The 15,416-nt window shown below is 47.4% G+C and overlaps 1 protein-coding gene across 2 annotated transcripts in view; it reads right to left on the bottom strand.

The window, feature by feature from the left end:
* Window positions 1-15,416, bottom strand: part of Col15a1 (collagen, type XV, alpha 1) — a 105,513-nt gene that overhangs the window by 84,542 nt on the left and 5,555 nt on the right. The window lies entirely within an intron of this gene.

The following is a 15,416-nucleotide window of genomic DNA, read 5'->3' as shown; positions in this document are numbered from 1 at the left end:
GCAACGAGAAAATAAGAGAGTTGGTCTCCACCTGATTCTCAGCCTAGTTGCCAATACACATAGAGCTGACCTAAAAGTCCTGAGTCTGGAGACTATGAGTCAAGGACAGAAGGGGGCCTGCAGGACCTCCTAAAAGTTCTAAGAAGTGGCCTGAAAGAGGGGGAATCATTGAAAAGCATCCAGAAGGAAGGCCATGTGAGGAAAGCTAAGATTTGAGTGATTCGGGGAGGGTGCAAAAGAGATTGGCAAAGAACTGCCAGGAGCTACGGGGTCAGAACTATCAGGCCACCCGCAGGTCAATTTCAGACTAAACACATGAGCACATTTGACCTGCTGGCTTCCCTACCTCAGGTAAGGAGGCTGAGGGCAAAGGAAATGAAGCCCATTCATCTTCTCTCCTTGGAGCAGAGGCACTCGAGAATCAGATCTGGGAGACTTAACTTTACATGACAGGCAGCAGGGCACCTCAAAGGCCTTCTGAGAAAAGCTCCCCTGACCATTTTAGGAGGAATATCTCCTTCTCCTCCAGCGATTGCCCTGACACTCAGCCCCCACATCCATTCCCTTGCTGAGGAGAGGGCGGGACTGGGGGACTTGGAATGCAGAGTGCATGTGGGAGTTTGGCAGTGGCAGACTTGCCTGCATTCTCTCAGAACTTGGCATGTACGCCCTGGGCAAATCAAGCTGCCCTGGGAACGGCTCTGGGGCGTCCCCACAGATGCGCTGGTGTGGATCCAGCCAGGGCAGACAAGCTGCTATAGCAGAATGAGCTCCCAGCTGTAGCAGGCAGGGTGAGATGGCACTTATACTCTCTAAAGCAAAAAAGAAAAAGAAAGGCAGGGACACCTTGAAATTTAGGAAGGATCTTGGAAGACACCAGGTCCCTAAGATGAGCAAAACAAGGCCCGGGCTGATGGCATGATTCCAAATGACCCAGGCCACACCCACCTGTGGCTCCAGAGAAAGGAGAGAAGGCAAAATGCCATGCAAGGTACATGGTAGACAGCAAGAAGATGCATGCTGGAGAGACGAGTGCACTGAACCTGTCCAGGGGCTTGGGGTCCTCTTTAATGATTTGAGCCCTGTTGGTGAGGGGACAATAAACAATGCACATTTTTAAAAGAAACGTGCTCCAGAGTTGTTACCAAAGACACTACAAAGTCTTTGTAGAAATCCTCTGGCCCAGTCCTGCAGAGACCCTGCCCTCACAAAGCTGCTGGAGTAGAGCCTGTCTCTGCATTGGGATTTGAGTTTAAGGGAACAGCCAGGACAGATGGTGACCCCAGAGTCATATTTTGAAACAGACTGACTCTTGTTTAACCCAGATGAAAGGACAACTTGACAGTCTCCAAATGTTTGCCGGAGGAAGGACTTGTGGCCTCTAAGAAGCTGTGAGGGAATCTGCAAGGTGCTAGAGGCTCCAGGAAATGGAATAAAGAGACAGGCACATTGCAGGGACCAGAGGATAACCAGCGTCCCACAGTGTGCTACAGAGAGTAAGAGATGGGAAGTGGATGCCGGAGTGATCTGCCAGCAAGATCCTGACCAATCGCCTCCTAGCTGGGGACCTTGCGTTTATTCTTCAACTTCTCTGAGCTTAAGTCTCTATCCAGACACTGAGATGATGCAATACCTCGCTCTCAGGATTGCAGTGTAAGGTGAATGTCATGATTAGAAAGGGCCTACCACTGCTGGTCCTGGACATTCAGAGAGAACAGGTCAGACGTGATCCTGTTCCCATAGCACAGGCGTCCACCTTGAGCTCCTCACATGTCTGGGAGCCAATGCACTGTGAGCTTCAGAACACAGGTGCCTGGCCTCAGCCCCAAGGGGAGTTGGGGTGATGCCCCAGGCCTTGGTATTTCAGGAAGCTTCCAGGCCTACTGCTACCCAGAAGAGTGAGGACCAAGGTCTCAGGAGCGCCCATGCTGGGCAGATGCTCTCCTCAGACTCAGCATCCCCACTGACTATCTCATGTAGTCTGGGCATCAGGATATCTCCTGCTCCTCTGTCCAGATGTGAAGCCCACACTTGAGTAAGGTGCCCTGGTCACAGCACTAATAAGTGACCGAGCTGGGATCTGAAGTTCATCTAATGCCTGCAGAACTCGCTGCTAGCCATGCCATGATAGGGGACAGACAGACAACTTACCTGTGCTCAAGTGTTCTTGGAAACTTCAAGAAAGGGGTGGGGCTTCACTTACCCAGACAGCAGCAAACGCTTCTAGACTAGGTTCTGAAACCTTGTATTGCTGACAATGGCTGGTCTCTACCTTTTCCCACCTGCAGTTTGGCAAAGCCCATATAGACAATCACCAACACCCAGATGCTAGAAATGGGCAGGACCCATGAGAAGGGAGGGCTAGCCGGGTGAGGTACATGAATGATAAACTGTGCCTTCGCCCACAAGGACCCAATGTGTGGGTGTAAACCACACTGCGTAGGAGGCTGCCTCCAAAGGGTGATTCTTCGAAATCTTAAGCTTGGGGCAGCACTGGCTGGATTCCCGCATGCATATTCATGAAGAGGATTTTTCACATTCCACCCAAGCTTCCCATGTGAGAGCAGCCCCACTCACTTATTCCTGGAAAGGTAAACATGGGCTGAGAAGGCAAGCTTCTGGAAGCCGTCAACACACACACACACACACACACACACACACACACACACACACTCCCTCATGCAGCAAGCATTATTTATGGAGCACCTGCTGTGTGGCAGGCACCATTCTAGATGCTGGAGGTGCAACAGTGACAGACACAAGTCCTTTTGGAACCGAGAATTCTCTTGCAAGACTCTGGATCACAATGGTCTACATACCGTCATCCAGTACATTGTCCTAATCCACATGGGCTGTGAAGGAGTAAAATTTTGCCCAAATAACACTCTGGCACCTTGGACAACAACTTGTGTCTCTCCCATAATTTAGGAACCTCAGTTCTACATAAAATCCCACCTCTACCCAAGTTGCTCATCATGAGAGAGAGGACCCCACACCTGTAGGCCCAACTTAGCCCACAAGCCATAGGAGCTTAGAAACTCCAGGAGAGCCTCGTGCTTCAAAGCCCTTCAGTTCTCATGTCATAGCACACGGGTGTTTGTTTGTCTTAGTGATGCTCTGGATTTCTCCCCAGTTGTGACTGGTCTCCTGCCCCGACTTCCCAACTGCTGAATAAAGTGCATGCTCCAGGGAATAAACAGTGCGGCTCTTTGCAGGCCTTGGTTACCCAGCCAGGAACCTCTGCACAGCAGTCAGAGGAGCCACTAAAGGGATGGATGGGGGACAGGCATGACAGGTCCGGAGGAATTGCTCCCTTAGTCTTCCTGCCCAGACACTCTCCAGGACCTAGCTTCCTCCTCTGTCTCAGCAAGAAGAACCCAAGGCTCACTCACACTGGATGTACATTCTCAACAACACCCTCCACAGAGAGGGAAAGAGCAGGATGGAATCTAGTACTGTGAAGTGGAAACTTCTAGTTTCTTTGGAAAGTCGGTTATGCCAAATGATATTTTGCTGGGGCACACAGGTGAGGGGATGTCTTGCTAAAGCAAACACATGAAAGACTGTTTTCCTGAAGTAGACACAGGTGAAAGGATGTTTGGATATAGCAGGCACGTGAAAAGATGCTTGATGAAGGAGTATAAATCTGACCCCACAGACAGTGGGAGATGAGCACTGAGCCTTGGTTTGGTTTGCTCTGTTTCGTTATTCTTTGCTAGCAACAGGAATGTATTAATTCACTTTACATAGCATTGTTGAGCTCAACTTGTGATAACTTTGACATTGAGAGAAACTTGCCTAAGAACTGCTCATGAGGCAACTTGTCACTTCTGTGGCCTTGCCTTAGGTTGGTTGGCCAGCCTGGCAGTTTCTTCAGGACTGAACTAGAGCTGCCTGGTGTCTGCTTGCTGCAAGGACTGGACTGTAGCAGCCAGTTCATACCTGGTGTCTGCCTGCCTAGAGAACTGGTCTGCAGCTGCTGAGTTATATCTGATGTTTGCTACAGGACTGAACTGCTGCCAAAGAGGACCAAGCTTGCCCCCAACGAACTATTGCTGAACAAGTCCACTTCCCCCATATGCTAATAACTTTTCTCTTCTACTACCTCTGCTGGGTACTGGTCTAGGGGAGAGATTGAACCTTTATTAAAAATAGGTTGCAAAAAATGTATGCCTAGATCCTTCACTGGAATCAGTATGTTCTTCTATAAGCAGAGGAAGAGAAACAAGAAAGGTCCTCAAACCCAGAGTCTCACTCTACACTCCTCCAGGACTCAAGGCCTCCATCCTATGCCAATCCCTGGGCTGTGAGCATCATATGGGACCTGGGGGTCATGGTACCTAGGCCAGGTACCTAGGCTAGGTACTGATGGTGCATCCACCTTCCTCCCAGAGACCCCTTCTGTCCCTTTTTCTTCATGCACTCTGGGCAAGGCAGGCTGTTCCTTTTAAATATTTTTTAAATCTTATTTTATGTATATGGGTGTTTGGCCTACATGTATGCCTGTGCACCACATGGGTGCCTGGTATCTGTGATGGCCACTAGAAGTGGCACTGGATTCCCTGGGTCTAGAGTTACAGACAGTTGTGGTGTTGGGAATTGAATATGGTTCTCTACCCACCAGGTTCAGCTCTATCAACCCAGCACCCTTCCCTGAGTAAATTCATTCATCCTTTGGACCACATCTTACAGGTCACACTTTTGGGAGACTTCCCTGATGCCCTCATACAGATGAAAGTATCCAGTGTGTGTGTGTGTGTGTGTGTGTGTGTGTGTGTGTGTGTGTGTGTGTGTTAGGACCCTATACTTTAGTTTTTCATGAAACCAGGTATTGCCTTGTAGCCCAGGCTGGCTTGGAACTAGTAACCCGCCTGCCTCCCCCTTCTCCTGAGTGCTAAGCTAAAAGCATGTACTACCATGCCTGGCTCCTATCCTTCAGAACCCTGTTTGCCATTTATCATCACCAAAGGATTGTTTTGGATAAATCATTGGTCTTAGCATCCCCCAGTGGAACCAGGCCTGCCTGTCCATCATTTTATACCCAGCACATCATACATTGCCTTGCGTACAGTAAGTGTTTAAGTGAAAGTGAAGGAACAGAGGCATGAATTTGAAAAACCTACTAGGCTTCCACAGATAGATGAGCCTTTTCTACCATAGAACTTCACAACTATTTCTGTCCACCCATCATTGCTTAGCAGACTCATCTCTCCCACATGTAATTACAGTTGTTGCTTTCCCTGTCCCAGAAGGCTCAACAACCCTAACCTCCAAAGGTGAGTGGTGTTGACCTGGCCCACTCAAGGTCCTTGGTGAAAAGAACTTGCAGATGAATTCTGTCCCCTAACAGAGTAAACCAACGTGGAATGAAGCCACACGAGGGCTTACTGGTGACACTGAGCTTAGGCCTCGGTCCCGTGACCTATAAGGATGTCATGTTAGCATCCAGCGGCTGCTCAGGCCACAATGCCTTCAGCAGTATTTCTTCTTAAAACAGGGCTCTGGGATGGGCACTGTGAGTCCCTAGCTGCCAGACTTACAGGTGCCACAATCTCTCCCCTGAGAAGTGGCTTTACATCAAAAGGGTATTGGTAGCCACTCATCTTGCTCCCCACCACCTTCTCTGATCCTGCCTAGGAATCAGAAACCACCAGGCTTATGCTGCAAAACTTCCCCATCCTCAGAGAATTATAAGAAGGGACCCTCACTTCTGACACACGATAACACCACACTTCCCAGCTTGTCTCTGTCCCTCTCTCACCCACTCTATAAGGCTTATTGCCCTTTATTGAGTGTTTACCATATACACTGTGCTGAGCTGGGACGGTCAGTGCTGCTTTTAGTGATCACAAGTAGCCTGAGATACATCCTAGTCTTATCCCTCCTGTTGCAGATGGAGAAACTGAGGTTTGGAGAGATTAAGAAGCCATCCAAGGTCACCAACTGTTAACTTGTGGAGCCTGAAACCAAATCAACTCTTCCAGATTTGCACACTCCAGGCCACAGTGCCCTGTGGATCACACTTTGGCATCAAATGCATTGCCTAGAGGCATCTAAAGCACAAAGCCTGATGCTGTTGATCTGGGGAAAGGACCCTGCATCCCTAACTATCTCAGGGTAATGCCCATGCAGCTGGCTCAGGGACCAACACAGTTCAAGGAGCAAGTCTATGAAAAACATAAGGCTTGTAAGGATGAGAAAGAGCCTGCCTGTGATCTCAGAGACCAGCAAGGAGTTCAGCAGGGCTGGAGCCAGAAGCCAGGAGAGATGGGAAAGGAGAGGGTTGGCTGCAGCCCAGGCAGTGTAGAGATCGTGGCTGTAATGGAAAGCATAGAGGGATTTGAAGAAGGGACACGATAGGGCATGAGCTTTGGACAAGCCTCTTTGCTTGCACAGAAGTAAACCAGAGGTCAGAGAAAGGCAACGTCTGACTGTCAGAGAGACATGACCCCAAGGGTGGCAAGGGGGTGGAAGACAGTGATGACATGCAGTAGATGCCACACAGGCAGAATTCATGTCAGTCAAACATAGCTACCAGTCTCTTTCCTATGCTAAAAGTGCTCCAGTTGCCTCTAAGTAGACCCACAGCTGACAGCAGGTATGAGCTCCCATCCCAACAGTCTCAATAGAACCAACCGCCCCTAGAAACATACCCAGTAATCACTCCTTACCATCCAGCCACATGGGCTCCATCTAAGCCAGCTTTCCCCTCCCTCTGCAGATACAAGTGTCTGTGCACACAGAGTGAACAGGAGTTGGCCAGGCCTAGACCCCAACAACTGGACCAAGAAGCCATTGCTGGACATCACAGAGTAGAGAAGATGAAGAAGTTCGGTTGCGAATTTGATAGCAGCTCACATTTGCAAATATTAAACCGGCAAAATCAATTGTGTTTTTTAATCAGGAAACTTGAATCACGAAAGGGGTCAGGAGACTCTGGAGTGGAGCCATGAGCTAGAGTCGGCTTAACCTGAAGTAAAATTAGAAAATTTGTCACATGGAAAAACTGTGCAGGGAGAAATGATTCCTTTTTCCTTGTGCTTTCTGCAGGAGAATGAGTAATTTGGCATTTTAACTCGGTGACCAGAGCAGCCGAAGTCTCTGTTTGGTACCAAATATACACAGTTGTTCGGCAGATTTGAGCCTTGCTCATGAATGGACTGTCAGTGAGAGAGGACGTGCTTGGGTCCAGACAGCTGGGCTGGGCCCTGCTCAGTCACATTGATGCCCTCATTTGTCACAAAGTTGGGCCAAAATGAACACAGACATGCTAAAGTGTTCCTGCTGCTGGTGATGCAGAATTCACCTGATCTGACCTCTTCGTTTCCCAGATTGGGAAAGTGAGACCCAGGAATGTATAGAAACTTACCTGGGCAGACAAAGAGCAAGAGAATGCCAACACAGGCTCTGGCTAGTCTCTGTTACAATCCTCCTCCTGGCCATAGCTGCCTCCTGCCCATGGTGAGCTTGAGGGGCACACGGGTTCCCTGGTTGGGACTAACCTGTGGCAAAGTTGCATGAAGGACTCCTTCAACAAGAGCAGGTAGCCCAAGTTCAGCCCACAGGCCAGCCCAATGCTAAGTGCTTTGCTCTTTTCACCCTGATCTCATGCCTTCAGAACATCAGGTGGGACTCCCCAAGGATTTAGAACAAAAGGTCTGAGAGACCAGGCTAGAGTGGCACTTAGTAGGTCCACAGAGGGAGTATAGGACTAATTATTGTAGTCACTGCCTAGTTCTACTTTTATCAGTCGCCATGAACTCAGGGCTCAGGTCAGCAAAGACTTAGCTGGACATTAGAGAACCAATAGGTCTTGCTGTAATAAGGGAGGAAAGACGGATTTTTCTGGAAGCTTCCAGGGGAACATCTGTGTCCTTGCTGTGTCCAGTTCCTTCAGGCTGACCACATTCTTTCCTTGGCTTGTGACTCAGCTGCTCAAGTCATCCTCACACCACTCCAGCCTCCCTTTACTTCCACCTCTCTCCTCCACTCAAGGACCTTGTGGATGAACTCGGTCCAGCCAGGTCATCCAGGGTGCTGTCCCTTCACCTGTAACCTTAATTCTTCTTTGCCACATTGCCCGATACAGGACCGGGGTTGGATATGGATGCCTTTGGAAGACCGTTGCTCTGCCTATTATAGTGATTATCATGGGAAAGATTTTAGTCTGGGACAACATAATCAGAAACAACAATAATAGTTAATAAGCTCCGCCATGAGGTCATTAGAATGCAGATTCTGACTTACTGGGTTCCCAATGGGGTGGAGACTCTGCCTTTCTATGGAGTCCCCAGGTGGTGCTGGTTCACAGACCACAACAGAACAGAAAGATGCCAGAGACTGTGAAGGTTGCATTATAAAGAAGAATACCAGGGTAGACACTGGAGATGGAGCAGACCTGGGTGCTCCTGTTACGCTGAGACTCAACTCTCGCCCACCATAGGACTATTGGGACTTAGGTGTGTTACATACACACACACACACACACACACACACACACACACACTCGCTAATTCATAGTGTACTTATATGTACACTCGGCATATCTAAATGCCAGACACACACATGGACACTTAATATTTAGAAGCTTATATATACATACAATTTATATATGAAACATAGACTCATATAGACACTTACTATGCATATAATTTCTACATATAACATATAATTACATATATCCATAGTTGATAAATATAAACTGCACAGATGTCATATGTATTTATAGTTGGTAAATATTAAACACGTACATTTCTGTAACCAAAGTATGTATTTAAACCATAGAAATTCATCAAACCCCCTCCTCTCCAGGCTCAGAAGAAGAGGCAGAAAGATTGTAAGAGCCAGAGATGGCCGATGAGTGCCAGCAAGCGGTGTCTCCCGGACACAACAGGACCGATGCACATATGAACTCACAGGGCCCGTGGCAGCACACACACAACCTGTAGAGATTCAAACCAGACAAACTCCCAGCACTGAGAAGGGGAAGCAAGCACAGAGTGTCACTCCTGATCAGGAAGTTACACACTCCATACCTGCTGGGAAAGGGGAAGCCCGTTTTCTACAGTGGAGTGTCACTGGATATACCAACCACACCAAGGCGGGCCTTGTGCCCAGAGCGACTGGTCAATGCAAAACAAACTCTGCTGGAGGTAGAGAAGCAGAGGGCGCTGACCACATCACAAGGTGCCAGATTGTAGATTGTTTTGTTTCGTCTTGTTGGCTTTCTTTTTCTTTTGATTTTTCCTTTGTTTTGGTTTCTTTGGAGAAAGAGAGACTGAGAGAGAAAAACACAAAGTTGGAGTGGACATGGAGTTGAGAGTCTGAAAGGAGTTGGTGGGACCGTGATTAAAACATAGCGTGTGACAAATTTTAATAAAAATGCATAGAAAGCACCATACACTTATCAGTATCCAGGTCCCAGCTAAGTCCCAGAGCACTAACCTAGAAGCCAGAAGGCCCTGTAGATGTGGCTCTGTTTTCAATTTGCACCTTAACCTCCAGCTTGTCACTGTACTTCTCTGGGCTGGACAGAAAGCCAGAGGCAAGCAGCTGCAAGCCTGTGTGATTGAGGGTGGAGAAGCAGAGGAGGGTGGAGAAGCACAGAGTACTGATGAAATGGTGACTCATCAGCTGGATCTTGGTATCTCCATTCCAGTGGGTAGAACAGTTATAATTTCCCAGCATGACAAACCAAACAGGGATTGCTCTTCAGGAAATATCTTGTTTAGCCCAGGCTGGTCTCAGACTCATTGTGTAGCGGACCTTGAACTTCTATGGAGTACAACCACCATGTGGTTTATGCTGTGCTGGGGATTGAACCAATGGTTTTGTTCACGCTGCACAAGCTCTCTAACACTTTGCAACATTTCCAGCCTGCAAACACACTCTCTTCCTAATTTGTCTATGTTGTAAGCCCTGCTTTCAGCTCCTCACCACCTCCAACAACCAGAAGGAAGGACTAAGTAGCCTCCAGCACACAGATATTCATATCATAGGACTTATGATGCTGGGTTTTCTCTGGGATCCCCTCAGCCCCAGGCTTTGAAGATTCATTCCTCAATGAATTCAAGGGTTCAATGTGGCCTTTGGGTGCCATGGCCTGTGCTGGGGAAACAGGTAAGTATTAGAAAGGAATCCACACTGAGACGGAAGGGGTTAATGAGGCATTGAGCTTTGCCATCAGTGACAGGCTCCTGACTCACTTCTCATCCTGTCCCAGCTTAAAGATGAGAAAGACAAATCTAGCAGTCAAAGGGAAACAGTAGAGCTAAGATTTGAACCCGGAACCCTGGAGACCAGAGGCATGAACCACATATCCTAAATCTCTTCCTGGGTGCCAGCTCTGCCCCCTGGGTTGTGGTCAAATATAGATTCTGTCTGGGACTCAAGACCATCTCCTTCTAAAAGAACTGGAGGGTGACTTTGTATACACATGAATTTGTGTGTGCGTGTGTACGTGTATACGTGCCGGTGGGGTGTGTGTGTGTGTGTGTGTGTGTGTGTGTGTGTGTGTATGTGTTGTTTGCTGTTTTGAGACAGGATATCACTATGTAGCCTAGGGCGGTCTTGAACTCCTGGTAATTCTGCCTCAGCTTTGTAAGTGCAGGGATCATAGATGGGAGCTACCATGCCCTGCTTGGATTGGTTGTTATTAACACTGCTGCTCCTTAGCATTGGTTGAGCCAGACGCTCTTAAAACTCACTGGTGGCCGGAGCTCAGTTTAGATGAAGAACAACCGGAGAGTGGTTCTTTGGGAATCTCTAGAGTTTCTAGGGATTGTAGATACCAAGTTTGTGCACATTCACGTTCCAATTTTCTGAGAAATACTTTAGCATTTACCACAAGGCACTGCAAAATGGGTGAATAGATGGAGAAGAGAAGCCGTGAATCCATTTGGCTACGGCGGGATCATGAGGAAGTATGCAGACCCTGGCAGAAGCATGGGGGAAGTGTGCAGACCCTGGCCCCTTGGCTGTCGCTATTTTTTCATTTAGGCTTGAAGAGGCAGCGGTCCAGGTCAAAGGCAGGAGGCAGAGGCTTTCTCCCTGGCTGTGGCCTGATTGTAAATTACCATGGCCTGGCCGAAGACCACAACAAAGTCTCCAACGATTTGTTTTAGGAATTTGCGGTCACTAATAACCACAGTAGTCATCAAATAGAGATGATGTTGCGGTCATCACAGTAGGGTTTGCAATGAGCCAGCAGCAGCGGCTAAAGGCCTACAAGAGAACCAGCTTAATTGTGGTATCTATACCGTGCAATGCTAGTTCAATCACAAAGATGATCAGCGACTGTTTAGGAAGTATCTAGATGATTATTATGGGACAAGAGCAATCAACAACATACTCTGCTCTCTAATAGATGGGCCTATTCACATGAGGGTAACAATTGTGAAAGAGATTCTCCCGCATGTAAGTAGGCTTTCTTTATTGCTGGGTCACAGTCATAAGATGGTATGTGATCTTTATTTTAAAAAAAATCAGCCAGGCAGTGGTGGTGCATGCCTTTAATTCCAGCACTTGGGAGGCAGAGGCAGGCAGATTTCTGAGTGAGTTCCAGGACAGCCAGGACTACACAGAGAAACCCTGTCTCAAAACAAACAAACAAATCTGTAGGGTGTGGTAATGCAGGCCTTTAATCCCAGCACTTGGATGCAGAGGCAGGGGGATTTCTGAGAGTTTGAGGCCAACTTGGTCCATAAAGTTGTTCTGGACAACTAGGGCTGTTATACAGAAAAAATGTCTTGAAAAACCAAAACCAAACCAAGCCAAAAACAAAACCAAAAAAAATCCTTTTATTTTGTTTTTGTTTTCAGCTTTGTTTGTTTGTTTTTGTTTGACTCTAGGCTTTTGTAGTGACTATGTATCACTCTAATTACTTTTTATGGTAACATTCTTCTCTCCTAAAGGCTGACTATTGAACACTGTAGTATGTCCAATTCCAGTGCTGGAGAGGGGACAGAAGGAACCCTGGGACTCCCTGGCCAGTTAGCGTAGCCTACTTGGTGACTTCCGGGCCAGTGAGATACCCTGTCTAACTCAAACAAAACAAATACAAAAGACAATGATGGCACCTGGGGTTGACACCTAAGGTTGTCCTTTAATCTCCATATGTACACACACACACACACACACACACACACACACACACACTGTTTATACCCCTCTATCTTACCCATTTTCAGTGGAAGTGGATGTCCCTAGTTTAGTAGTGCACGCGAGTTCTTTCAGCCTATGGGGACACTCAGAACAAGCCTTCAGCATACAAGCCACCTGCCATATTCAAGCCTCCAGTGGGTCTCTCCCAGGAGGGACAGTGAATCTGCCTCTCTAACTACCCCACCTCCACTCCAGAGGTCCCTAAAAGAACAGGACAGCCAGGAATTATGGGGAGAAGACAGTAATCTCCACAAGCAGCTATGACAGAAGGGCGGGCCATCTGAAGACATTGTCAGGAGATCCTTTGGGGAGGAAGCTAGTTTAAAGAGAATATAATTGAGAGACGTTTCAGCTGGTCTTTCTTTGAGACCCTCATCAAAACAGATGTCAGTTCCCACAACTACTACCTGCAAGCCAGACTCCAGCCAAGCTTCCCAAATCCAAAAGTGTGCTCCCTAAGTCCTAAAGCTGGAATCCTGATCACTTTAGAGTAGTCCTTTCAGAACAGTTCTCTTTCTTTTATGTCTCCATGTTACCATGGATACAAAAACAGACTGAAGAGGATCAGGACGTGTTGAGTCTGATGAGTTGGGTTGGGATGAGTTGTCTGAGTTGGGTCATACTGAGTTGAATACAGTTGTGTTGTCTTGTACTGAATGAGATGACATTAAATTGAACTGAAAAGACTTGAGCTGAATTTGGATGGATTGGTTTGAGTTGGGTTGAGATGGAATCAGTTATGCCATGCTGGTTCAGTTGGACTAAAGAACTGATTAGTTTTGTTGGATGGGGTTGGGTTGGGCTTAGTTGAGTAGAACTGAGTAAAGTCTTATGGAGAAGTCACGTGGGCTGCACTCACTGAAGTCCACTGGTTCCATCATCTCCTCATTCTATGCTGCTCAGGAATAGGCCTGGACCTTCTTGTAGGTTCTACTCTTACCTTAGACTGTTTGTCCTTTCATTAATGATGAGCAGAATCTGGTCAGCTAGCAAACATGACTCCTCTGAAGAAGACCCCTGACACCATCTTGGTTTTCCTGGGCTCTGCTGACAGCACCAGTTCCCACCCCTCAGTCACATGCTCCAACTACAAAGCCCTGCATTTGTTTATGCGTTCTCCTCAGCTATTGTTGTCTCGCATTGAATTGTGTGAGACTGACTAGCTTTGTCCACCCTCACTTACCCACACCAGTGTACTCCAGGAGCCCAATCATTTCCTGAGGCAATGATCTAACAACCAACCTACTAAAGAAGTCATGGCTTAGACCATTGAGATGGCTCTGGGGTAAAGGTGCTTGCACCCATGCCTGATGGCTTGAGGTCCATCCCCGGGAAAGGAGAACCAAGAAGAAAGCTGTCTTCTGACCTCCACAAATCCTCTGTGGCATGTGTGCATATCACACACAATAAGTAAATAACTAAATAAATACATGATCTTAAAAAAAAAGAATCCATGTCTAAGTGAATAAACCGAGGTGACTTCCCTGATCTGGTTTTAAGACAACAATCATCAAAGCTATGTGGGTTTAAACACACACATACACACACACATATAAATACATGCACATATACACACATGCACACACACAGGCAGCACACAAATGTTTTTGAATGAAAGTAAAGAGTAATATAGAAATTAAAGAATTAAATTTATATTGTTAAAATTTTAAGACATGTATAAGGAAACAACACAATTTGGGCAACAACTCACACTCCGTGACTTAGGAATTCTCACCCCCATGTAGAATAAAACTGACTGCAGCTTACACCTTCATCTTTGGCCCATTTCAAATGGACTGCGTGGTCGCCATCAAAGTTAAACTCAGAAATTTATCCATAAGAGGAAAGATGATTGTTCTGCCCTAGAGTACAGTGACCATTAGAAATAAGAGGATAAATGAGTCAGCAAATAAATGGGTCGCCTAGCTTATACAATCAGAACTGACAAGGAGTGGGCTGACATGAGTTCAAACCCAGACAGCTCAGTTATAAAGTTATGGAAGGAGACTGCAAGTCCCTTAGAATTCTCTGATTACCCAGTTACTCTACAGTTGGCAGGGCTGAGGTTTGGCATGGCTTATGTACCATGGAGGATATGGTGAGACACTATACTAGAGGAAAAGTCAGATAGACACGTTCCTTCCTGCCTTGATTCATTAAAAAGCCCTACTAGGCATCCACGTGTGGCAGTCTCTGTGTTAGATTCTGGGGCTCAGAGTTAGATAAGGCCCGGGCCTGTCTTGTGACTTTTCTTGTGCAGCAGGGGATGCAGGAGCTGTCAGTGGTCACCATACAGTCTGAGTGCCCTGCCACTGAGAGGCACTCAAAAGGCTTAAGTGGAAAGGGGTGACTCCCAGAGCAGAATCCTAAGGGAAGGTGGGGTGCCAGATGAAGGGGAACAGAAGCATGTTTAGAAGGGGGGTGTCTGGGCAGAAAGATGTTGGCACCAAACATCTCTTTCAGAAACCTATAGCTGTCCATCATGAGCTTAAGCCAATGGGTTCTCTGTCTGTTGAGGAGGTGGGTCCCTGAAGCAAGAAGCAAAAGTGCATCTTAGATACTGTCAGGGCAAGTAAACCAGAGAGTGGCATGATTAAGAGAGATCCATCTCCATATACAAGAATGAGCCCTCTGCTTCATTCTGTTCTCGGGTGGGCGAGTCCACTCCATGTCACTTAGACACTCCACAGGGAGATGCCACACCATGTCACTCACTCACACCACGGTGAGGTTCTGCTCCACATCACTCAGGTGGCTACAAAAACAATAGAGAGGAAGAAGTGTTGCCCATCTGTGCAAACCCCGCACGTGTTGTTGGTGGGAACCTAAAAGGATGAAACCCCCATGGAGAATAGTTTGGGAGATCCTCGAAACCACAGCCTTTGAGACAGTGTCTGGTTGTGCTGCCTGGGCTTCCCTTCACAGTCTGAAGCCTCAGACCCACATAAAAGCCAGGCCCAGCAGTGCATATCAGTGATCTTGGTGCTGGGAAGCTGAGGCAGGAGGATTCCTGGGCTGGCTGGCCAGCAAGTCTAGCCTAATCCCTGAGCTCCAGGTTCAGTAAGAAACCCTGTGTCCATATTTTAAAATAGTCTTACATCAGTTTGGTTGGTTTGGTTTGTTGTTGTTGTTTTCCCAAGACAGGGTTCTCTGTATAGCCCTGGCTGTCCTGGAACTCACTCTGTAGACCAGGCTGGCCTTGAACTCAGATATCTACCTGCCTCTGCCTCCCAAGTGCTGGGATTAAAGTCATG

This window comes from Mus musculus, chromosome 4 (genome assembly GCF_000001635.26).
Source record: "Mus musculus strain C57BL/6J chromosome 4, GRCm38.p6 C57BL/6J".
NCBI lineage: Eukaryota > Metazoa > Chordata > Mammalia > Rodentia > Muridae > Mus > Mus musculus.
This window is presented reverse-complemented; position numbering and strand designations above follow the sequence as displayed.